This window comes from Cydia splendana, chromosome 6 (genome assembly GCF_910591565.1).
Source record: "Cydia splendana chromosome 6, ilCydSple1.2, whole genome shotgun sequence".
NCBI lineage: Eukaryota > Metazoa > Arthropoda > Insecta > Lepidoptera > Tortricidae > Cydia > Cydia splendana.
This window is the reverse complement of record NC_085965.1, coordinates 5818934-5836756: the sequence shown is the minus strand read 5'-3', so window position 1 is coordinate 5836756 and position 17823 is coordinate 5818934. Positions and strand designations below refer to the sequence as shown.

Here is a 17823-nt window from a genome sequence, read left to right as displayed (position 1 = left end):
TTGCATTTAATATGGGTAACAATTTTTATAATTAATTGTATAAACTATTTTCTGTCCTGATATTATGACCGTGACCGCCGCCAATTAACAGCTTCTATCTATATATAGTAATAAGGATAGCACAGCTAACTAGAGGGATTTCGATGCTCTCAAAATTATACCCTTTTTCCAGTTCTCTCTCTGTCTATATATAGATATAACTCTATAGAGAGTTGTTAAATTTTTTGTAAGGACGAGGAAGATCCTAAGGATTTGGGTCAAGTGCGTATCGCATTTACGAGTGCATTGTTTTAGAAAATAAACAATGGGGATTTTTAAATGGGAAGTAGCTATTTAGGTCACGAGGTAATTCATGTGCTTTGAAAGTCACGGTTTATCTTTTCTAAATACATATATTGCGTGCCATTGCTATTAGTTAAGCTCTTACTTATACTTACTGCTGCTGCTGCTATTTACTTACTCGTACTGTTGTGGCACAACGACCCGAAGTGACACCAAAGACCGTCATGCTTCTCTGTCCAAACTGTCCAAAGCCGTTTCTGTCCAGTCGACGGCGCTGAGTTCGCTAAGGGCTTATTGCATTTCTTCTCTCCAGCGGTACCGTACCTAGTGCCCTAGGTAAGGTTAAGCTCTAAAGTACGTAAGTTTTTATTCTTTCCATCTCAGTTTCTTCACTCACTCGCTCATCGTTTCTCTCCGATCCGACAGCTAACAGTAGGTATTAAATGAAAATGAAAAACACAAGCGCAAAATGTGATAACGGCACCGCGTATAAAATACTCATGATCGAATTGCAATAAAAGGAGGAAGCTTTCAAAAAGCCAAAGGAATAACGCTTCAAGACTTTCTTTTGTTCTATTGGAAATGGAGAACCGTAATCCGTGCACGGATCGGTACCTTGGGACGTGTATTGGTTGGGTGAGTGAACCTGGGTAGCTAGTGTATCTTGACCTGGAGATTTGCAAAAACCAAGTGTAATTAGAGAGCGCTCTTATGCTGGGTCTACGGCAAGCGATCAGAATAACAGCAATGAACTCGCCACGACTATTCCGCTAAAGATTTAGTTCTACATGACTTATTGCATCCTGCTGGTTTCGGAATGGAAATGGATATGCAGAGCAATATTTTAACTGCACATCTTTATGATGGTCGAAATCGTAAGTCTTTGCTGTTATGCTTAATACATTGTATTATTGTTAGTCGTCGGATGACAATGCGATTATAATTAAAATGGTATACCTTCCTAGGTTCATAATATTGAATGAATAAAATAAATTACCAAATCATTTTTCGAAGAATTTAAACATTGCATTAGCAAATAGAATTTTCTGAGTCACGTAATTAAATAATCCATCGTAATCCGGAAAATCCCGTTGAGGATTGTAATTCGTTGAGGAAAATCGAGTATTTCGTCTCGTTTTCCTTCCATTTCTGTTTTGTTGAACAAACAGTGGAATTGAAGTTTATATTAAAAACAATTTGGAATTTTACTGTGAAACACTGAATTGTTTACGCAATTAGTTTCAATGGACATATTGATTAATGATTATTTTTCCAGTAATTGGCTGGCCATCTCCTAGACAGTAATACGTTTACATTCCTGGCTATTCTTTATTAGAATCGCAATGTTTCTATAGATGAGTGCACCCAGTTCATTGCCGGTAAAAAGAGGTTCCTACACATGTAGAAATTCTAAGTTCTTGCAGCTATTTCTTTTACCTATGGTCGAATAAATGGGGCACTTTGTGAGGGCATTTATCACCTAAAAAAAGTTGTCACGACGTCTGAAACTGCTGTAACTCCGCATCAAAATTCAAGGGTTAATCACGTTAGCTATTTCATCATCGCTATACGGGAAAGTTTGGGATTCAGTTTGACATGGTCACCAATCGAGGGTTTCGCAAACATTACTTTTGAGAGTGACAGTGTCAGAGCTTTATAAGCCCACGTCCGTAATGATATACCCGGATCAAGTCAGCGAATGAGTATCTCACTATGAAAACGTGACGCTTTTGATCTCGGCATATTATACAGAGCAGATTTATATTCAACTCGTCAAGTTAAGGGTCAATAACTTTTTTAACATCTACGAGTTAGGTTATGTGACTTTTTTGTGGATAGGGGAAAGAAAATTATCGAACTTCCTGTATTTAAACAAAACAAAGTTATAATTGTAGGAGATTTCAATATCGACTTACTAACTAAAACTAACGAAAAAAAGGTCCTACTTGACCTAGTTAAATCAGCTGGCATGACGTCACTGGTGTCCTTCCCCACCAGAATTTGCAATACAACTAGTACTTGCATCGATCACGCCTATACCAATATTAAAAAAAACGAAGTGTTATGTGTAGAACCGTACGATATGCTTGTATCTGACCACAAATGTGTTTTAATTACTATAACTATACTAAGAGTGTTACAACTTAACAATGTCATTTGGAAAAGACTGTTTTCAGATATGAACAAATACAACTTCAATCTCTGTTTATATAACTACGACTGGGCATTTGTCCTAAATAATCAAATTAGTCCCGACATTATATTTAATTCTGTTATAAACATAATAATTAACTTTTATAATATTAACTTTCCATTGAAAAAGTATCCTCTTAAAAATTATAGCAAGGCATGGGTAAGCGAACCTGTTATTCAATTACGAAACCACCTGCGACAAATAAAATCAGCCCTGCATAATAACAATAATAACACGTCACATAGTCAATTATCTGCCGACACAGTGTTAGATCTCGAAACTAGGTACTCGAAAGAACTTTATGCCGCTCGTAAGCAACATTATAATGACATGATTTCAAATAGCAATAACATCTGCCGGACATCATGGCATATAATTGCATCTGAAACAAGTAGCAACAATAATAAAAAAGATTCGCTGGATGTGTTGATAAGTGAATCAGCTGGTACGACCGTCGAGCATCGGCGCTAAACCGGTTCTACGTCGACGCGAACAAGACCACCTGCGCCTGCGACATTCCCGCTGCGCTGTGTTATCTTAGTAAGTACGTAAACAAACACAATAAGCATATTGAAAATGAACCATTCCTCTTTCAATACATTGCTAAATCAATAAAACTGATCAAACGTAAAGACTCGAAGGATATCTACGATATGTCGTCCCGTCTACTTGACATACTACCGACATTTATTATTGATATATTTTGTGACCTAATAAATAGATGTATAGATGCAGGTACCTATCCTAGCACGTTAAAAAATATCAAGGTACAACCGATATATAAAGGTAAGGGCGACCTTAACAGTTTAAAGAACTATCGACCCATTTCGCTAATACCACTATTTTCGAAGGTCTTCGAGCGAGTACTAAGTGAAAAATTAATGTCTCATTTTTACTCTAATAATTTATTAAACACTCAGCAGTATGCTTACCAACCCGGGAGATCAACCATCGACGCGGCACGCGACGTAGTGACCAGGGTGACCGGCCACCTCGATGCCGGGCTACAGGTGGCAGCCATATTCTGCGACTTGTCGCGCGCCTTTGAGCTGGTTAGTCACCCTCTCATTTTATCCAAACTAGATCACTATGGAATCACCGGCAGCTTCCTAAAAACGATAGCCTCCTTCCTAAAGGGCCGGAAACAACTAACTTCCGTACGCGGAGTACGATCTGGTCTCCTGGAATTGGGGGACGCTGCTGTTCCGCAGGGATCTGTGATCGGTAATAACCTTTTTTCAATATTAATGAACGATTTTACAACCGCCACCGACGATGCGGAAATTGTGATGTTCGCCGATGACTGTTGTGTAATCGTAGCAGCTGAAAATCAAATTCTACTCAAAACTAAATTGGTCAAAGTAATGGATGAAGTAGCAAGGTGGTTCTCGGCCAACGGAATGATATTAAACGTTGAAAAAACTAACATACTCCGCTTCTGCTTGCGAGGTAACAGAGCGCACGATTTAAATATAAGTTGCAACGGCCAATACGTCCCTCAGGTTGACCAAGTGCGATACCTAGGCCTGATAATCGACTCCGGACTAACGTGGAGTCCGCATATTGATCAGCTATGTGACCGCCTGTCATCCGCTTGCTTCGCTCTGGGCAGACTCCGCCCCAGTCTAAACATTAATAATATTAAGAAAGCTTATTACGGCTACTTTCATTCAATACTAGCATACGGAGTCGACCTATGGGGCGATGCTGCAGACCGACTAAGGCCATTCAAACTCCAAAAACGAGCAATTCGGTGCATATCTGGCGTCCCATGGGACCACCCAGCCCAGGAACTATTCAAACAAACAGGAATTCTTACCCTGCCGTGTCTATACATTTTCGAAGTGGCAAAATACGTAAGACGCAACATAACACTGTTTCCGACTCGTGGCAACGCCCGAGGTGCGAGTTCCAGGAGGCCTATTGAACTTAATCCACCTAAGACGCGACTTGCCAAGTCTAGAAAGTGTATACATACGGTAGGACCTAAAGTATATAATAAAATCCAGCTGGAGTTGAAACAAACCACCAGCGACCTATGTTTCAATAAAAAACTTAAATCTAAACTGGCGTCTGATGCATACTACTCAATCGATGCCTTTTTCGAGACCTAACACTGTACCAAGTAGATAATACTATAATATAGGTACTTACACATTAATTTATCTAATAAACAACTACTAGTTCGCGGGCTCAGCCTTGCCTGTCCAACTATGTAAATAAATCTAATAATTAATTAATTATAAGACTTAGCATTAAGCATATATGTACCTGACATGTAAAATTATATTTTTATCAATAAAGAATTGAATTGAATTGAATTGAAAAGGCATATTTTTGTCCCCTAAAAGCATGTTAGATTCCCGGGCACTTCATAAACAATAAAATTAGGACATGACATTGTTATTAAGTCCCATAAAAATACTTACAAATAAGTTTAAACAGCAAGCGTTTATTCCGAAAGTGTTGCGAAACTTGCGAATACTTAGCAAATGCACCAGTCGCTCGACTGTGTTTACAAAATGCTCATTATTTCCTCTTCGATCATCAATTTATTCGATATAGTGTTAGTCGGCAGTTCGTGTCTTCTCATCTGTGTAAAAAGTCACGTATTATGAGGGCTGAAAGATTGTCTGTGAGTAATAATAGCCGTATAAGGTTGGTGATTAGGGTTATATAGGAACGTATTTTAGAAGAATGCAAGTAGAGGTACATGGAGTTTATGAATTCTCGTAACGTGTTATTAGTATGAGTTAAGGCCCCTTTTAACTAGACTTTGACTAAATTTCTTCAAGAGCGAGAGCTGGATATTTCTAAATCAGGCTCTTAATTTGCATTAGTGCCGTACAGTAGGTACTTATATACAATACATATGTAGATATCTATACCACAATTTAAAATAGGTACCTAGTACCTACCTACTAAAATCAATTATTTACCTACTTACTAGTGTAACGATTTTCCCGTATCTCGATTACTTACATATATTCTATCAATAAATCTCAGAGATTGATTGGCATCTCAAAGGGGTAGAGAATTATTGGAAATTATTCATATAACGACTGCGGTCAATCGAGCTTAGTCACAAGGGATAAAAAGAGCGAACCTATATTATACCATACAGATGTAGTGCATAATTATTTTCCATCGTATTTTCACGGAAACTTACGAACGTGTCTTGCTATTTCAGTCAGTCTCGGTAAAAGTACTGACATTAATGAACTAGCATGACAAGTACGAACGTTTCCAACAAATTACGATGGAAAACAATTATGCACAAACAGAGAAGCTGATGGAATAATATAAATAAATAAGCTTCGCATACAGGGAAAGAATCGAACGCAATTAATGTCGACCAATCCCGTCGTCGGAGAATTTTAATGACACGGTGACGGCTCCTAAGCATAAGAGAGATTACCGGCCTAAGGCCGTGGTTTTTCTGGCCCGTCACACGCGACCGGCGGCGTCTGGACGTGCGTCGCACGCTGTGCCACACGCCGTCGGTCGCGGGTGCGTGGGTTTTCTGGCCCGCGGCCACCCGTCGTCGGGGAAGGAGCTCAGTCGCATTGTGCACGAAGAACTGTGGAAAGTGCGTTTGGTATATTATCTAATGTTTTCCGAGTGTTTCATACACCTATATTACTCAAAAACACAGACACAGTAGACTACTTAATTCTCGCAAGTTGCTGTCTTCATAACATGCTAATGGAAAATAAAAGCAATGAAAACCCCACAAACTCTAATACCAGCAACAATAACACGAATCAAAGCAATTTGACGGCACTTCGACGGACTGGTGGTGTAGGTGGAGTCGCAGGAATAAATTTAAGAAATGAGTTGAAAGACTATATATGTTCACCTCAAGGGTCAGTGACATGGCAATTAAATATGGTGTAATTATAGGTACTAAGAATGTAAAATTGTAAATAAACACTCACCTGGAATTTTCATTGTTTCACAAATATTTTCCCATTTTCTGTGCTTTAAATTGTTATTTTTATAATCTTTGTCAGACGCGTCGAACAATATAGGATTACAACGTATTAGATTTATTAATAATTCATCGTTGTCTTTATTGAAATGAGACATTTTCAATATCAAGACGCCACCCGCCGTCCGTCGCTATTCTACAAAAATGATAGCGACCGACGCGTGCAGCGTGTGACCTTCGCCCGTCGACCTACCCGCCGCCGGCGGCGTTTCAGAGAAACCACCCTCAAACATTCCCGAACAAAACATCCGAACGTCGTCGGCGGCGGACACGCGTCGGTCGCCGGCCGCCGGCGACGGGTGGTCAGAAAACCCAGGGCCTAACACGTTTAGAGCTGCTTAGCTCCGAATATTATATTAGATCAAAGTCCCCAAAATTTTTTTCGTACCCACATTAATAGCGTAACTCTGTTTCACTCATACCCAAGTCTTAGTAGGTATTTTTCGCTTTTTGTGTTTTTTTTTAACTTTATGGTGCAATAAAGGATATTTTACTTACTTATTTATAATTACCTAAATGAATATACTTACCATGTAAGTCAACGATTCGCAGTATCGATAGAAATACATATATGTTTTCGTATATCTTAAAAGGCATCATAAACATCAAAGAGAGCGTGAAGGCGGCTTAGTGATTTCACGGTCAATATTTCATTGACTATGCTTTTGTTTGGAAAGTCCCAGAAAGGGACTAAAAGAGAGTAATAAATAAGGTTTCTTTAGGTACTTTCGGACATGTGAAAGTGCCCTCCTCGACAATACTTATTTCGCAACGGGCTGGATGTTTCCATGATCCCTAAAGAATTCACGTTAGACCGGGCCGTGTCCGGGCCGGAGCTTCCGGCGCTTACTTTTCTATGACATGACAGGCGATCACGTGATCCTTTCCATAGAAAACGTTGCGCAAGAAGCTCCAGCCCGGACACGGCCCGGTCTAACGTGAGTAATCCTTTACGGTTGTAATTTCACGTCTGGTAAGTTCCTTTTTTCTTTGTTTGTAATGTTAATTTTCCTCGTTCTGCCACTTCATCATTTCAGACATTTACCTATCGTCGGCCTAAATCGCATACCTCGTAACTCCATTTTATTTTGGAAAATCATGTTTTGACACTTTTGGCGGTACTATTCTGAACCCATCTAACGGCAAAACTCTTAAATACCAAAAATAAACCGTTTACGTTTAATAAGCACAATAGAAAACCTCGCAACTCCCTACCGCCATTTTGTAAAAGGAATACCTCGTATCTCCACCGCCACTCCCTTCAGTACAGTTTGCGATGGCGTTGTGAGGTTGTGACTGCACGTCAGTTTTGCGTAAGGAGGCTTTTCTGTTTAAAGTTTAATAAAATTATATTTTTTGATCCACAGTTACCTTGTTCAGATCAAAAGATTATCCTCCATTTTCAAGGATATTTATAGGAAAACTCTTAACTCCCGATTAACTTTCAAAAATTTTCAAGAAAAACTCTTATCTCCAAATTTTCCAGGTTCAAGTGATTTAAAAAAAAGGTATTAACAATCTGACGGCTAAATTTAACTTAACGTTATGTAAAAGAAACTAAGCAAGTCTTCGTGCAATTTTTTTGGTAATGTAGTTTTTTGTGCCTCCTGTAAAATTTGGTCAGATTGAGTAACGAGGTTTGCAATTTACGGCTCGATTCGGAAAATGAATTAGATTTCTACTAGACTTCAACAAGTGGTAGAAGAGCCGGCCGCAAAATTTCTAACCGACTTGATACCACGATGAAATGCACAATGGTTTCCCAGAAAAGTTATGCTAAGTCCGAATTCGATAGTCTGCCACGGCGGAACTTGCCGAAAGTACGAAAAAGAAGGCCACTTCCGGTGCGAAAAAAGGGGCTGATTTAACCCATCTGATACCGAGATAGTAGTTATGGCAGCAGTTAGAAATTTACATGTAGACACAGAAAAGCGAAGTCTGCCACTATTTTTTTTGCCGGAAGTGCTTGGCAGACGCTCTCAAAGGTGACCATCGGGACCCCTAAATTAACCCATCTGATACCACCATGAAACCAATGCCAGTCGGTAGGTATGAACTCTCATGTCAGGAATATATAAGTCTGCCAAGGCTTTTCCTGCCGAAACACCATGGCAGACGAGATTATGTAAGCAAGGTCGCCATCGGTTACCCTACACTAACCCATCTGATACCACCATGAAACCAATTCCATTCGGTAGGTATGAACCCCCATTTTAGGAATATATAAGTCTGCCAAGGTTTTTCCTGCCGAAACACCTTGGCAGACGAGATTATAAGCAAGATGACCATCGGTTACCGTACACTAACCCATCTGATACCGCCATGAAACCAATTCCAATCGGTAGGTATGAGCCCTCATTTCATGAATATATAAGTCTGCCAAGGCTTTTCCTGCCGAAACACCTTGGCAGACGAGATTATGTTAGCAAGGTGTACATCAGTTACCCTACATTAACCCATCTGATACCTCCATGAAACCAATTCCAGTCGGTAGGTATGAACCCTCATTTCGGAAATTTTTAAGTCTGCCAAGGCCTTTCCTGCCGAAACTCCTTGACAGACGAGATTATGTAAGCAACATCCGCATCCGTGGGACCGGTATACGTGATTACTGTAGGCTTATTTATTACTTTATGCTTTTACATATTTGTATATTATTATGTTATTAATGAAATATATTTATAATTTATTAAACCTATACCTAATACATTGGGAATTCATTACCTGCTTACGGCAGTAGTAGGGAGTAGTGGGTGAGTTCTGGCTCACTTAGCCAGGCCAACAGTCCCTCCCCCTTTTTTTCCCTTGTTGAGGCCCTGCAACCTTACCTTGAACCCAACCTAATGTCATTGTAGCTCGAATCTAACCTAATCTATTTTTATTGCTTTTAGAAAATATTCTAATAACAATTATCTACTTTTGCAAAGTTAAATGTTGAATTCTTTATTTCGCAAAATGGAATTTTAATGTGACTATAATGTATGTGCAATCTACTTAGAAACTGGGTTTAGAAATATAAAAACACACATTTTATATAGGATAATAAGTTTATTCAAGTAATATTCTGAACATATGAGATATAGTAACATCATTACTTATTCTGTGTACAGTGGAGAAAACATGCAAGTTGACATTTTTCGTTTTAAAATAAAGATAAACTAAACAGTATTTGCCACAAACCGATGTTAAAAAAACTTTGCAGTTGTTGATTACAATACCATATCTTAAGGCCCCAGTACACAATGGGCCATCGCCGGCCATTCCAAGGGACGCATTTATGCGTTAGAGGGAGCAAATGATATTGCTATCTCATTCTACCGCATGGCTGCGTCCCTTGGAGTGGCCGGCAATGGCCCATTGTGTACTGGGGCCTTTACAATTTCTCTCCATGAACATTTTATGATACCCAACCAACCTTCCGGTTTTCGCCCGAATGAATTAAAATATTCACCAACACCATTGACATCAATATAAATGGCTATCCCATGTCAGCCAGGTTTAAAATCCGGATCTAAATTGATAATAAGCAATTTAAATAGGTGAACAGGTAGCTGAACAAACATTGGCATTTTGTTGGCTGCAAATACATTCGATTCCACGCCTATATTCATTTTACTCATATAGTGTTACACAGAACTCATTTGCTGTCAAGAATTACCGACAATTGTCGTGTTTCTTGTGACAATTGTCATTAGCTTCGCAAAATAAGTACTTAGTATTTGGCGATATAATGGAGTTTTTATTTTATTAACATGTTGGTGGCAAACAAGCACACCGCCCGTCTGATGGTAAGCGGTTACCGTAGCCTATGGAGGCCTGTAACGTCAGTACCAACTGTGATGTCGACAAGTGTCGCACCTGCCACCGTAGTGAAATAGAGGCCAGGCCCCAATTTCACATCGGTGACAGGTGCGACGAATTGTAAAATCACTATCGCTGACGTCACAGGCATCCATGGGCTACGATTACCACTTACCATCGGGCGGGCCGTATTCCTGTTTGCCACCATCATTGTATTATTAAAAAAAAACTTTATTATATCGGAAAAAACAGATATTTCTCCTGTGAAGTTTCTGACAATTGTCAAAGATCTAGAAGAATTGTAGGTAATTCTTGACAGGTAATGAGTTATATGTCGGAATTTCGTGACAATTGCAGTGTTTCTGTGACAATTGTCATAAACTTAGCAAGAGAAATATCTGTTTTTTTTCCGATATCATAAATTTTTTTTTTTAATAATACAATGATGGTGGCAAACAGGAATACGGCCCGCCCGATGGTAAGCGGTAACCGTAGTTCATGGATGCCTGTGACGTCAGCAACAGTGATTTTACAATTCGTCGCACCTGTCACGTTGGTGAAACAGGGGTCAGGAGTTAAGTCAAAAGCTAGTAAACAGTAATCTCCTCCATAGTCCTCTCTAACTTTCAGGCAGTTTTATTAACTTCTTATGGTATCAATGTGGAGTATAAATAGTCTACTATACATATATCCCAAAAACTTTAACGTTTACGTTTTTAAATACAGGGTGACCTTAGCCATTGGACAAACCCTGAAATCCCACATAGGGTTACTTCTCAGAAATGCTCTAACGGTAATTTCTTTTTAATTAGAACAAAAGATAAAACATTAAATTATCAAACAAAAGTTAATTCCAATAATCGACAACAAAAAGAAACATACTGTATTAATCATTGGCAGTGCTTTTGACAATTTGTTTGAAAATGTGCGGCAATGATGACATTTGTCAAAAGTCAGAATCTTATTAATGTCATAAATAAAAAAGATAATCAAAACGGTCGAAGAAAGTTTTAATTAATTTAATTTAATTTAATAATTTAATAATTAATAATTAATCTTATTTAAAGCTGCAACACGACTGATTAATTGACATGATTGTTCTCCCAGAAGGAGGTTCGTGGGGTGTTAGACTTTGGTACGGTCGTATAGAGGGCGGTCTCGTGACTTCAGAAAATTCCGACTATTGGCCTACCGCTTCCGGTCAGAAAAATGTTCGACGTCCCGGCCAAACGGTGGGAGGTAGGTGGGGGGTGCTCGACCAAATGTCATAGAGGGACCCTGGCAGTTTTTGACGCCGCCATTTTTTTTCAAAATAGCTGACTTTTTTTTTTAATTTTTTCAAGTTTGTCCTAGCGCGCTGAAATTTTGGTCACGGAATCTCGGGGTCCTCTAGATTCGTATGGGAAAAAAATTTCGAAAAAATCCAAGATGGCGGAAAAAAGTGTGTTAAGCGAGCCCGAAGGGCGAGCTTCAGGCCGGGAGGCCGAAGGCCGACCCCGGCGGAGGGCCGAAGGCCCGGAGCCTCCACCCCGACTCCCAAAACGCGAGGCCGAAGGCCGAGCTGCGTGAATGCAGTTCCCCCAAGCGTTCTACAAAGTCAACTGTCTTGATAAGCGAAGCCGGCGGGCCGAAGGCCCGACGGCGAAGCGTCGAGGCTCGCGAAGGCCGAAGGCCGAGCTCCGCGTAGGGCCGAAGGCCCGAAGCGTCACACGAGAGGGGGAAGTTGGCCTACGGCCTTCGGCCTTCGGCCCGCCGTTTCGCTTGTCTAAGACACTTTTCCTATTGGGTCGTGTTTAAGCTCCAACTTCCCGCTTAAGCCCCGAAGCAAAACCAACCCTCCCAACTGTTTTAATAAGCGAAGCGGCGGGCCGAAGGCCCGACGCTGAGCTTCGAAACCCAGCGAAGGACGAAGGCCGAGCTCCGCGTAGGGCCGAAGGCCCGGAGCGTCCCTTACGAGTTCCCAAGCACGCGAGGCCAGGCCGAGCTGCGGGAATGTAGTGCTTTCACGCGGATCTTTTCGTCTTAGCAAAAGTACAACTTTATTTCTTTTTCCCTTTGGAAAACAAACTACTACTAATACTACTACAACAAAAACAACAGCACCAACAACAAACTACAAGAAGACCGCGGGGCCCTCGGGCCCCGCGCACAGGGCAAAATCTAGTCATACTATTTATTACCTCAGGAGCTACTAACACATACAGGTTGCTCCAAAGTAAAAAAATCGTAATTTGTTATGATACTTTGTATACTGGTTCTAAATACCATTGACGTGTAAAATTGTATTGATTTTATGAATAAATTATTGAATATTGAATATAAATACCCTAATGCATGGACACCCTGTATATCAACTTGAAAGAAAATGTTCAATATTTCTTTATAGTGCGACTCCTTAGCTCGATTTAGTATGGAGGTAGAGTCTGGCTAATAAAAGATGAACCTGCAAAAATGCGGTCCTGGTCTGACCCATCCTAAATCCTGTCCCATCCGGCAGAAAGCACGAAACTTGGCATGCAAACTTCAAACTTCAACATTTATTCAGCAAATAGGCCGCAAGAAACACGCCGCTAAAGAAATTTTCACTTCAAAAAGTTTTGAGATGTAATGTGAATGGCTACGCCATTGTGATTATTTCATACATTTTTATAATTAATTTTAAGCTTATTCTTAATTTATCATACACACCACTCGAACGCACCTTTTATATATTTCATACCTGGCAATATCCTTTCCTAACCCCCCCGCTCCCCTCACCTCCAACCGCCAGTGCAAAATAAAATCTCATCGCGGGCGCGTCCAAAAAGTTTGCATTCCTCTAATTAAACTCAAAATCAAGTAGAAAGTACTTTAAAGAAGATCAGTGACGTCACGTGTAATCCTGTGCTTGTGAACTCATCGAAGTGTCGTGTTTGTGCCGAAATACGAACTCAAAATTGGAGTCGGCGGTCTAGGTGCTATCGAGGTTTGTCCCTGCCACTCCAAGTGTTGGTCCTTATCGATCCTGATCCTTCCTATATATATAAATATTTCATTATTTCATACATATTTACAGTAATCATACACTCAAAAATAAAATTTGTACGTATATTTGTTAAAATCACTCAACGTGCTACCATACTTTAATTGGTGCGCATCACGCTTATTTCATCTTATTTCGCAACTAGTTATCATTAAATACCAGTTATTTCACTCATTCTTTAAGATTCAAAGCATATTTTTGGTAAATCGCGCATATTTCACGTAGTCAATTGTAAAATTTGTTCGCCGCTTGCACCATTTATACTTACCTACCTACCCGCCATCTTACATTTTATACTCACCGCGCACAAAATATTTTATAACTTCACGCAAATTACGCATACGCATATTATTAATTGACTTATTACCAATATGGGGGGAGGCAATAAATCAAAAGATGGTTCAAGCGACGATGACGTTATGATTACCTTTTTGGAACACAAAAAACAATTTCTGTTTCAAATAATTCAAGAGGTCTATAACTTAAGCTTGAAGGTTTCCGACGATGTCACACGCACACAATTCTTAGCTAGGGCGCAATCCGCTGATAAAACGCGTTCAGATTATATGGAAACAGTAGATAAACTTATGATTGAACAACTCAAAGAAAATCCTGAGGCTCAGCCGAGTTATAGTATTTTAAATACATTTGACGAGTTATATTGTTACATTAAACAAAAGGAAACTACACTGAGGCAAGAGCTTGAGGACCAAAAGAAAAATAATAACTTTAACACTAAGTTGCCCCCGCTTCAACTCATAGGTTTTGATGGTACTCCCACTAAGTGGCCAGTATTCTATGAAAATTTCCGCAGTGTCATACACACTAATACTCGCTTAACCAATGCTGAAAAGGTCCAGTACCTAATAGGATGTCTCTCCGGCAAAGCACTTAATGTTTGTTCTGGAATAACCGCTACCTCTGAAAACTATGACATCATATGGCAAGCTCTTCTAGCAAAGTACCAAGATACTAGGGTACAGGCTTCCGTCTATCTAGACCAGATGTTACAACAAAAGACTGGACAGTCAGTCGATAATATACTCGATAACTTTTGTTCCGCTGAAGCAGCATTGCAGCGCTTGAAAATTGATAACTTATCAGATTTTATGATAACTCATATTGCCCTAAGCAAATTGGAAAAAACTATGATTGACCTGTTCGAACAGGCTCATAGACACATAGAAATTCCTAAATTTTGTGATTTAAAGAAATTTCTAACTGAACAAAGTAAACTCCAAGTACTCCACACGCCATCTCGCTCTCAAACTCAAACTTATAATAATAATACTCGCGCTCAGATCACTAACAAAACCGCACCGCAAATTAATAAAATAAAAACATTCTGTACTCAAGTAACCGTTCCACAACCTCAGACTTCCAGCAAGTCTAACAGCTCTGACAGTGTCACTCAACCGCGATCATGCAAAGTGTGCAATTCTCAACTCTCTCACCCTCTATTCAAATGCGAATATTTCCTAAAACAAAATACTCAAACGCGCAACGACATAGTTCGTCAACACACATTTTGCATAAACTGTTTAGGTTTTCATCATATTAATACATGTAAATCAACAAACCGGTGTTCGATTTGCAATAAGAAACATCATTCTTTATTACACTACGAAACCCATTTGAATACAACGCATTCCCCGCGATCAGCTGATTCAGCAAATGATAATAATAACAACAACTCAGCTGGCGCGCGCGCTTCCACAGCGCCGCTCCCAAGCACTAGCTCCTCGAATATTCCGTCTCTGTCTCACCCGCCGCGTCAGCCGCGCTCGCCTACGACGAGTGCCGCTCGCACGCACGGCGGTCAGACAAGCGCTCAGGTGAATAACGACAACATCGCGTTATCAGTTACCATTCCTGCTCGAAATTTAAACAGTGACACGTTAGTTCTATGCCCGACCGCGTCTGTTAACGTTTATAATAACAATGAAACGCATCGCCTACGCGTATTTTTGGATTCTGGGGCGGCTACTAATTTCATAACGAAGGCTTGTTGTGAACGCTTAAATTTAAAAATTATTCCCGCACCCGCTATTATTAATGGCATAGGAAAAATTAAAGACCGCACGTTTGGAATAACGCAACTTACAATACACTCTCGATTCGACTCACGCTGTTCCTATACCGTTTGCTGCCGCGTTATGGATGAGATTACGGACATTTTACCTAGCGCCGAGCTAGAAACCACGCAATTAGATCACCTTCAAGGTTTGCCGATGGCCGATGACGAATATTACTTACCGGGTGAGATAGATTGTCTGATAGGTAATGAATTGTTCCCCACGTTACTCGGACCAGGTAAAGTGACCTCGCCGACCTCCTCGGTTGTAGGTATCGAAACTACGCTCGGATACATCGCCGGAGGAAGGGCGCAATGTTTTCCTAATTCGCTCAAAAATGAAACTCGCTCATTAAACGCTCATAATTTGGAGAAGACTTTCTTTTGCCAAACTGAAGACTTCTGTCTCGATCAGTTAACGCAACGCTTTTGGGAAATCGAAAATGTCCCAGAAAAAACCCATTTTAGTCCAGATGACGAAGCATGTGAAAAACAATTTCGGTCAACTTACACGCGCGATGACGACGGTACCTACACCGTTGCTCTTCCTTTCAAACACTCGCCTACTGAATTAGGATCCTCTTATTCCGCAGCGAAGCACCGCTTATTAAATTTAGAAAAGAAACTCGACTCAACTGGATTACGGTCAGATTATAACGCAACTATTCAAACTTACATAGATCAAGGTTATTTAACAAAGGTCCCAAATGATTTTCAAACCACTGATTCTTATTACATACCGCATAGAGCCGTTTATCGTCCAGACAAAGAAACTTCAAAGACGCGTATCGTACTGAACGCTGGTTGTAAAACCACCTCAGGAAAATCCCTTAATGATTTACTATATGTAGGCCCAGTCCTACAGAATAATATTTTCGAATTGCTGTTAAATCTTCGCATGTTTTCAATCGCAATATCCGCAGATATCGAGAAAATGTATTTTCAAGTGAAACTTTCTCCTGATCATCACTCATTCCAAAGAATTTTATTCAGATTTGACACTAACTCACCGATTGAAATATATCAATTTAATAGGGTCTGTTTCGGTGTTTCCAGTTTTCCACCATATTTAGCATTGCGTGTAGTGCGACAACTTGCCGCAGATAGCCGCGATTCGTACCCGCTCGCCGCTTACGAAGCCGAAAATCATATGTACGTTGACGATTATGTTAGTTCCGTTGATAACGTAGATACGGCAGAAAAAATATATAAGGAGATGACCGCTATGTTCAAATCGGGAGGTTTCAATTTAGTTAAATGGATTTCAAATGATAATCAACTCATGTCGCGCGTCCCATCCGCACTAAAAAGCCCTCTCGCTGTCAAATTTGATGACGATCCCAACGCTGACACTAAAATCGTAGGTATGCAGTGGCAGCCAACTGACGATAAATTTCATTTCAAAACAAACATAGATTTTCCAGAGACTTGTACTAAACGCTCGATTCTATCTGTCACCGCGCGCTTGTTCGACCCGCTAGGTCTAATTAGCCCGGTTGTAGCTTACATGAAACTACTCATTCAAGAATGTTTTAAACTTCAACTTGATTGGGATGATGAAGTGCCCGACTTCATTGTCTCCAAATGGAAACAATTTCACCAGGAACTTCCGCACTTATCACAAATTAAAATACCGCGCCATATTGGCATCACATCCACAAACAGAATCACTTTAATAGGATTCGCCGACGCTAGTCAGCAGTGCTATGGAGCTGCGATCTATATACGCGTAGACTCAGATGAAAATTCAACCGCGCAGTCAGTAGAATTACTCACCGCTAAATCCAAAGTTTCCAATCCTAATAAAACCCTCGCTCGCTTAGAACTCTGCGCCGCCGTGTTACTCGCAAAATTAATAAATTCAGTTCGCGACGTCCTAAGTAAACGATGCACTATAAATAAGGTATACGCTTTTTCAGACGCCACTGTAACGCTCACATGGATTCATTCACCCGCTTATAAATTTCACACATTTGTAGCTAATCGTATAGCTCAAATAAATGAGTACTTACCCGCTTCCCACTGGTTCCACGTTCGTGGTGTAGAGAACCCGGCAGATATTGTTTCGCGGCCTGTAACGCCAACAGGATTAGTAAATAACTCACTCTGGTTCCACGGCCCGCAATGGCTGTCCGCTCCGATTAGTACCTGGCCTGTAAAGGAATTTAAAATAAATACTAATAAACAGGAAGATTTACAAGAAATTAAAATTACATCGCTTCCCGCGCAAACTGTATGTACGGATGTACCTACTCACCCAATTCATGACCTCGCTGTAAGATGTTCGAAGTGGACTAAATTAACTCGCTCACTCGTATACGCGTTTCGTTTTTCAAAAATACTTAACTCTCAAGGTTCCATAACTCCAAATGACTTAGAATATGCAGAATACCGCGTACTACGTTACGAACAAGCAACACATTTCTCTCGCGAGCTTGATGCTATTAAAAATAACAAAC

At 40.2% G+C, this 17823-nt stretch overlaps 1 pseudogene; it reads left to right on the top strand.

Annotated features, from left to right (window-relative positions):
- Positions 1-864: 864 nt before the first annotated feature.
- LOC134791551 (uncharacterized) overlaps positions 865-17823 on the top strand; it is a 45889-nt pseudogene continuing 28930 nt past the window's right edge.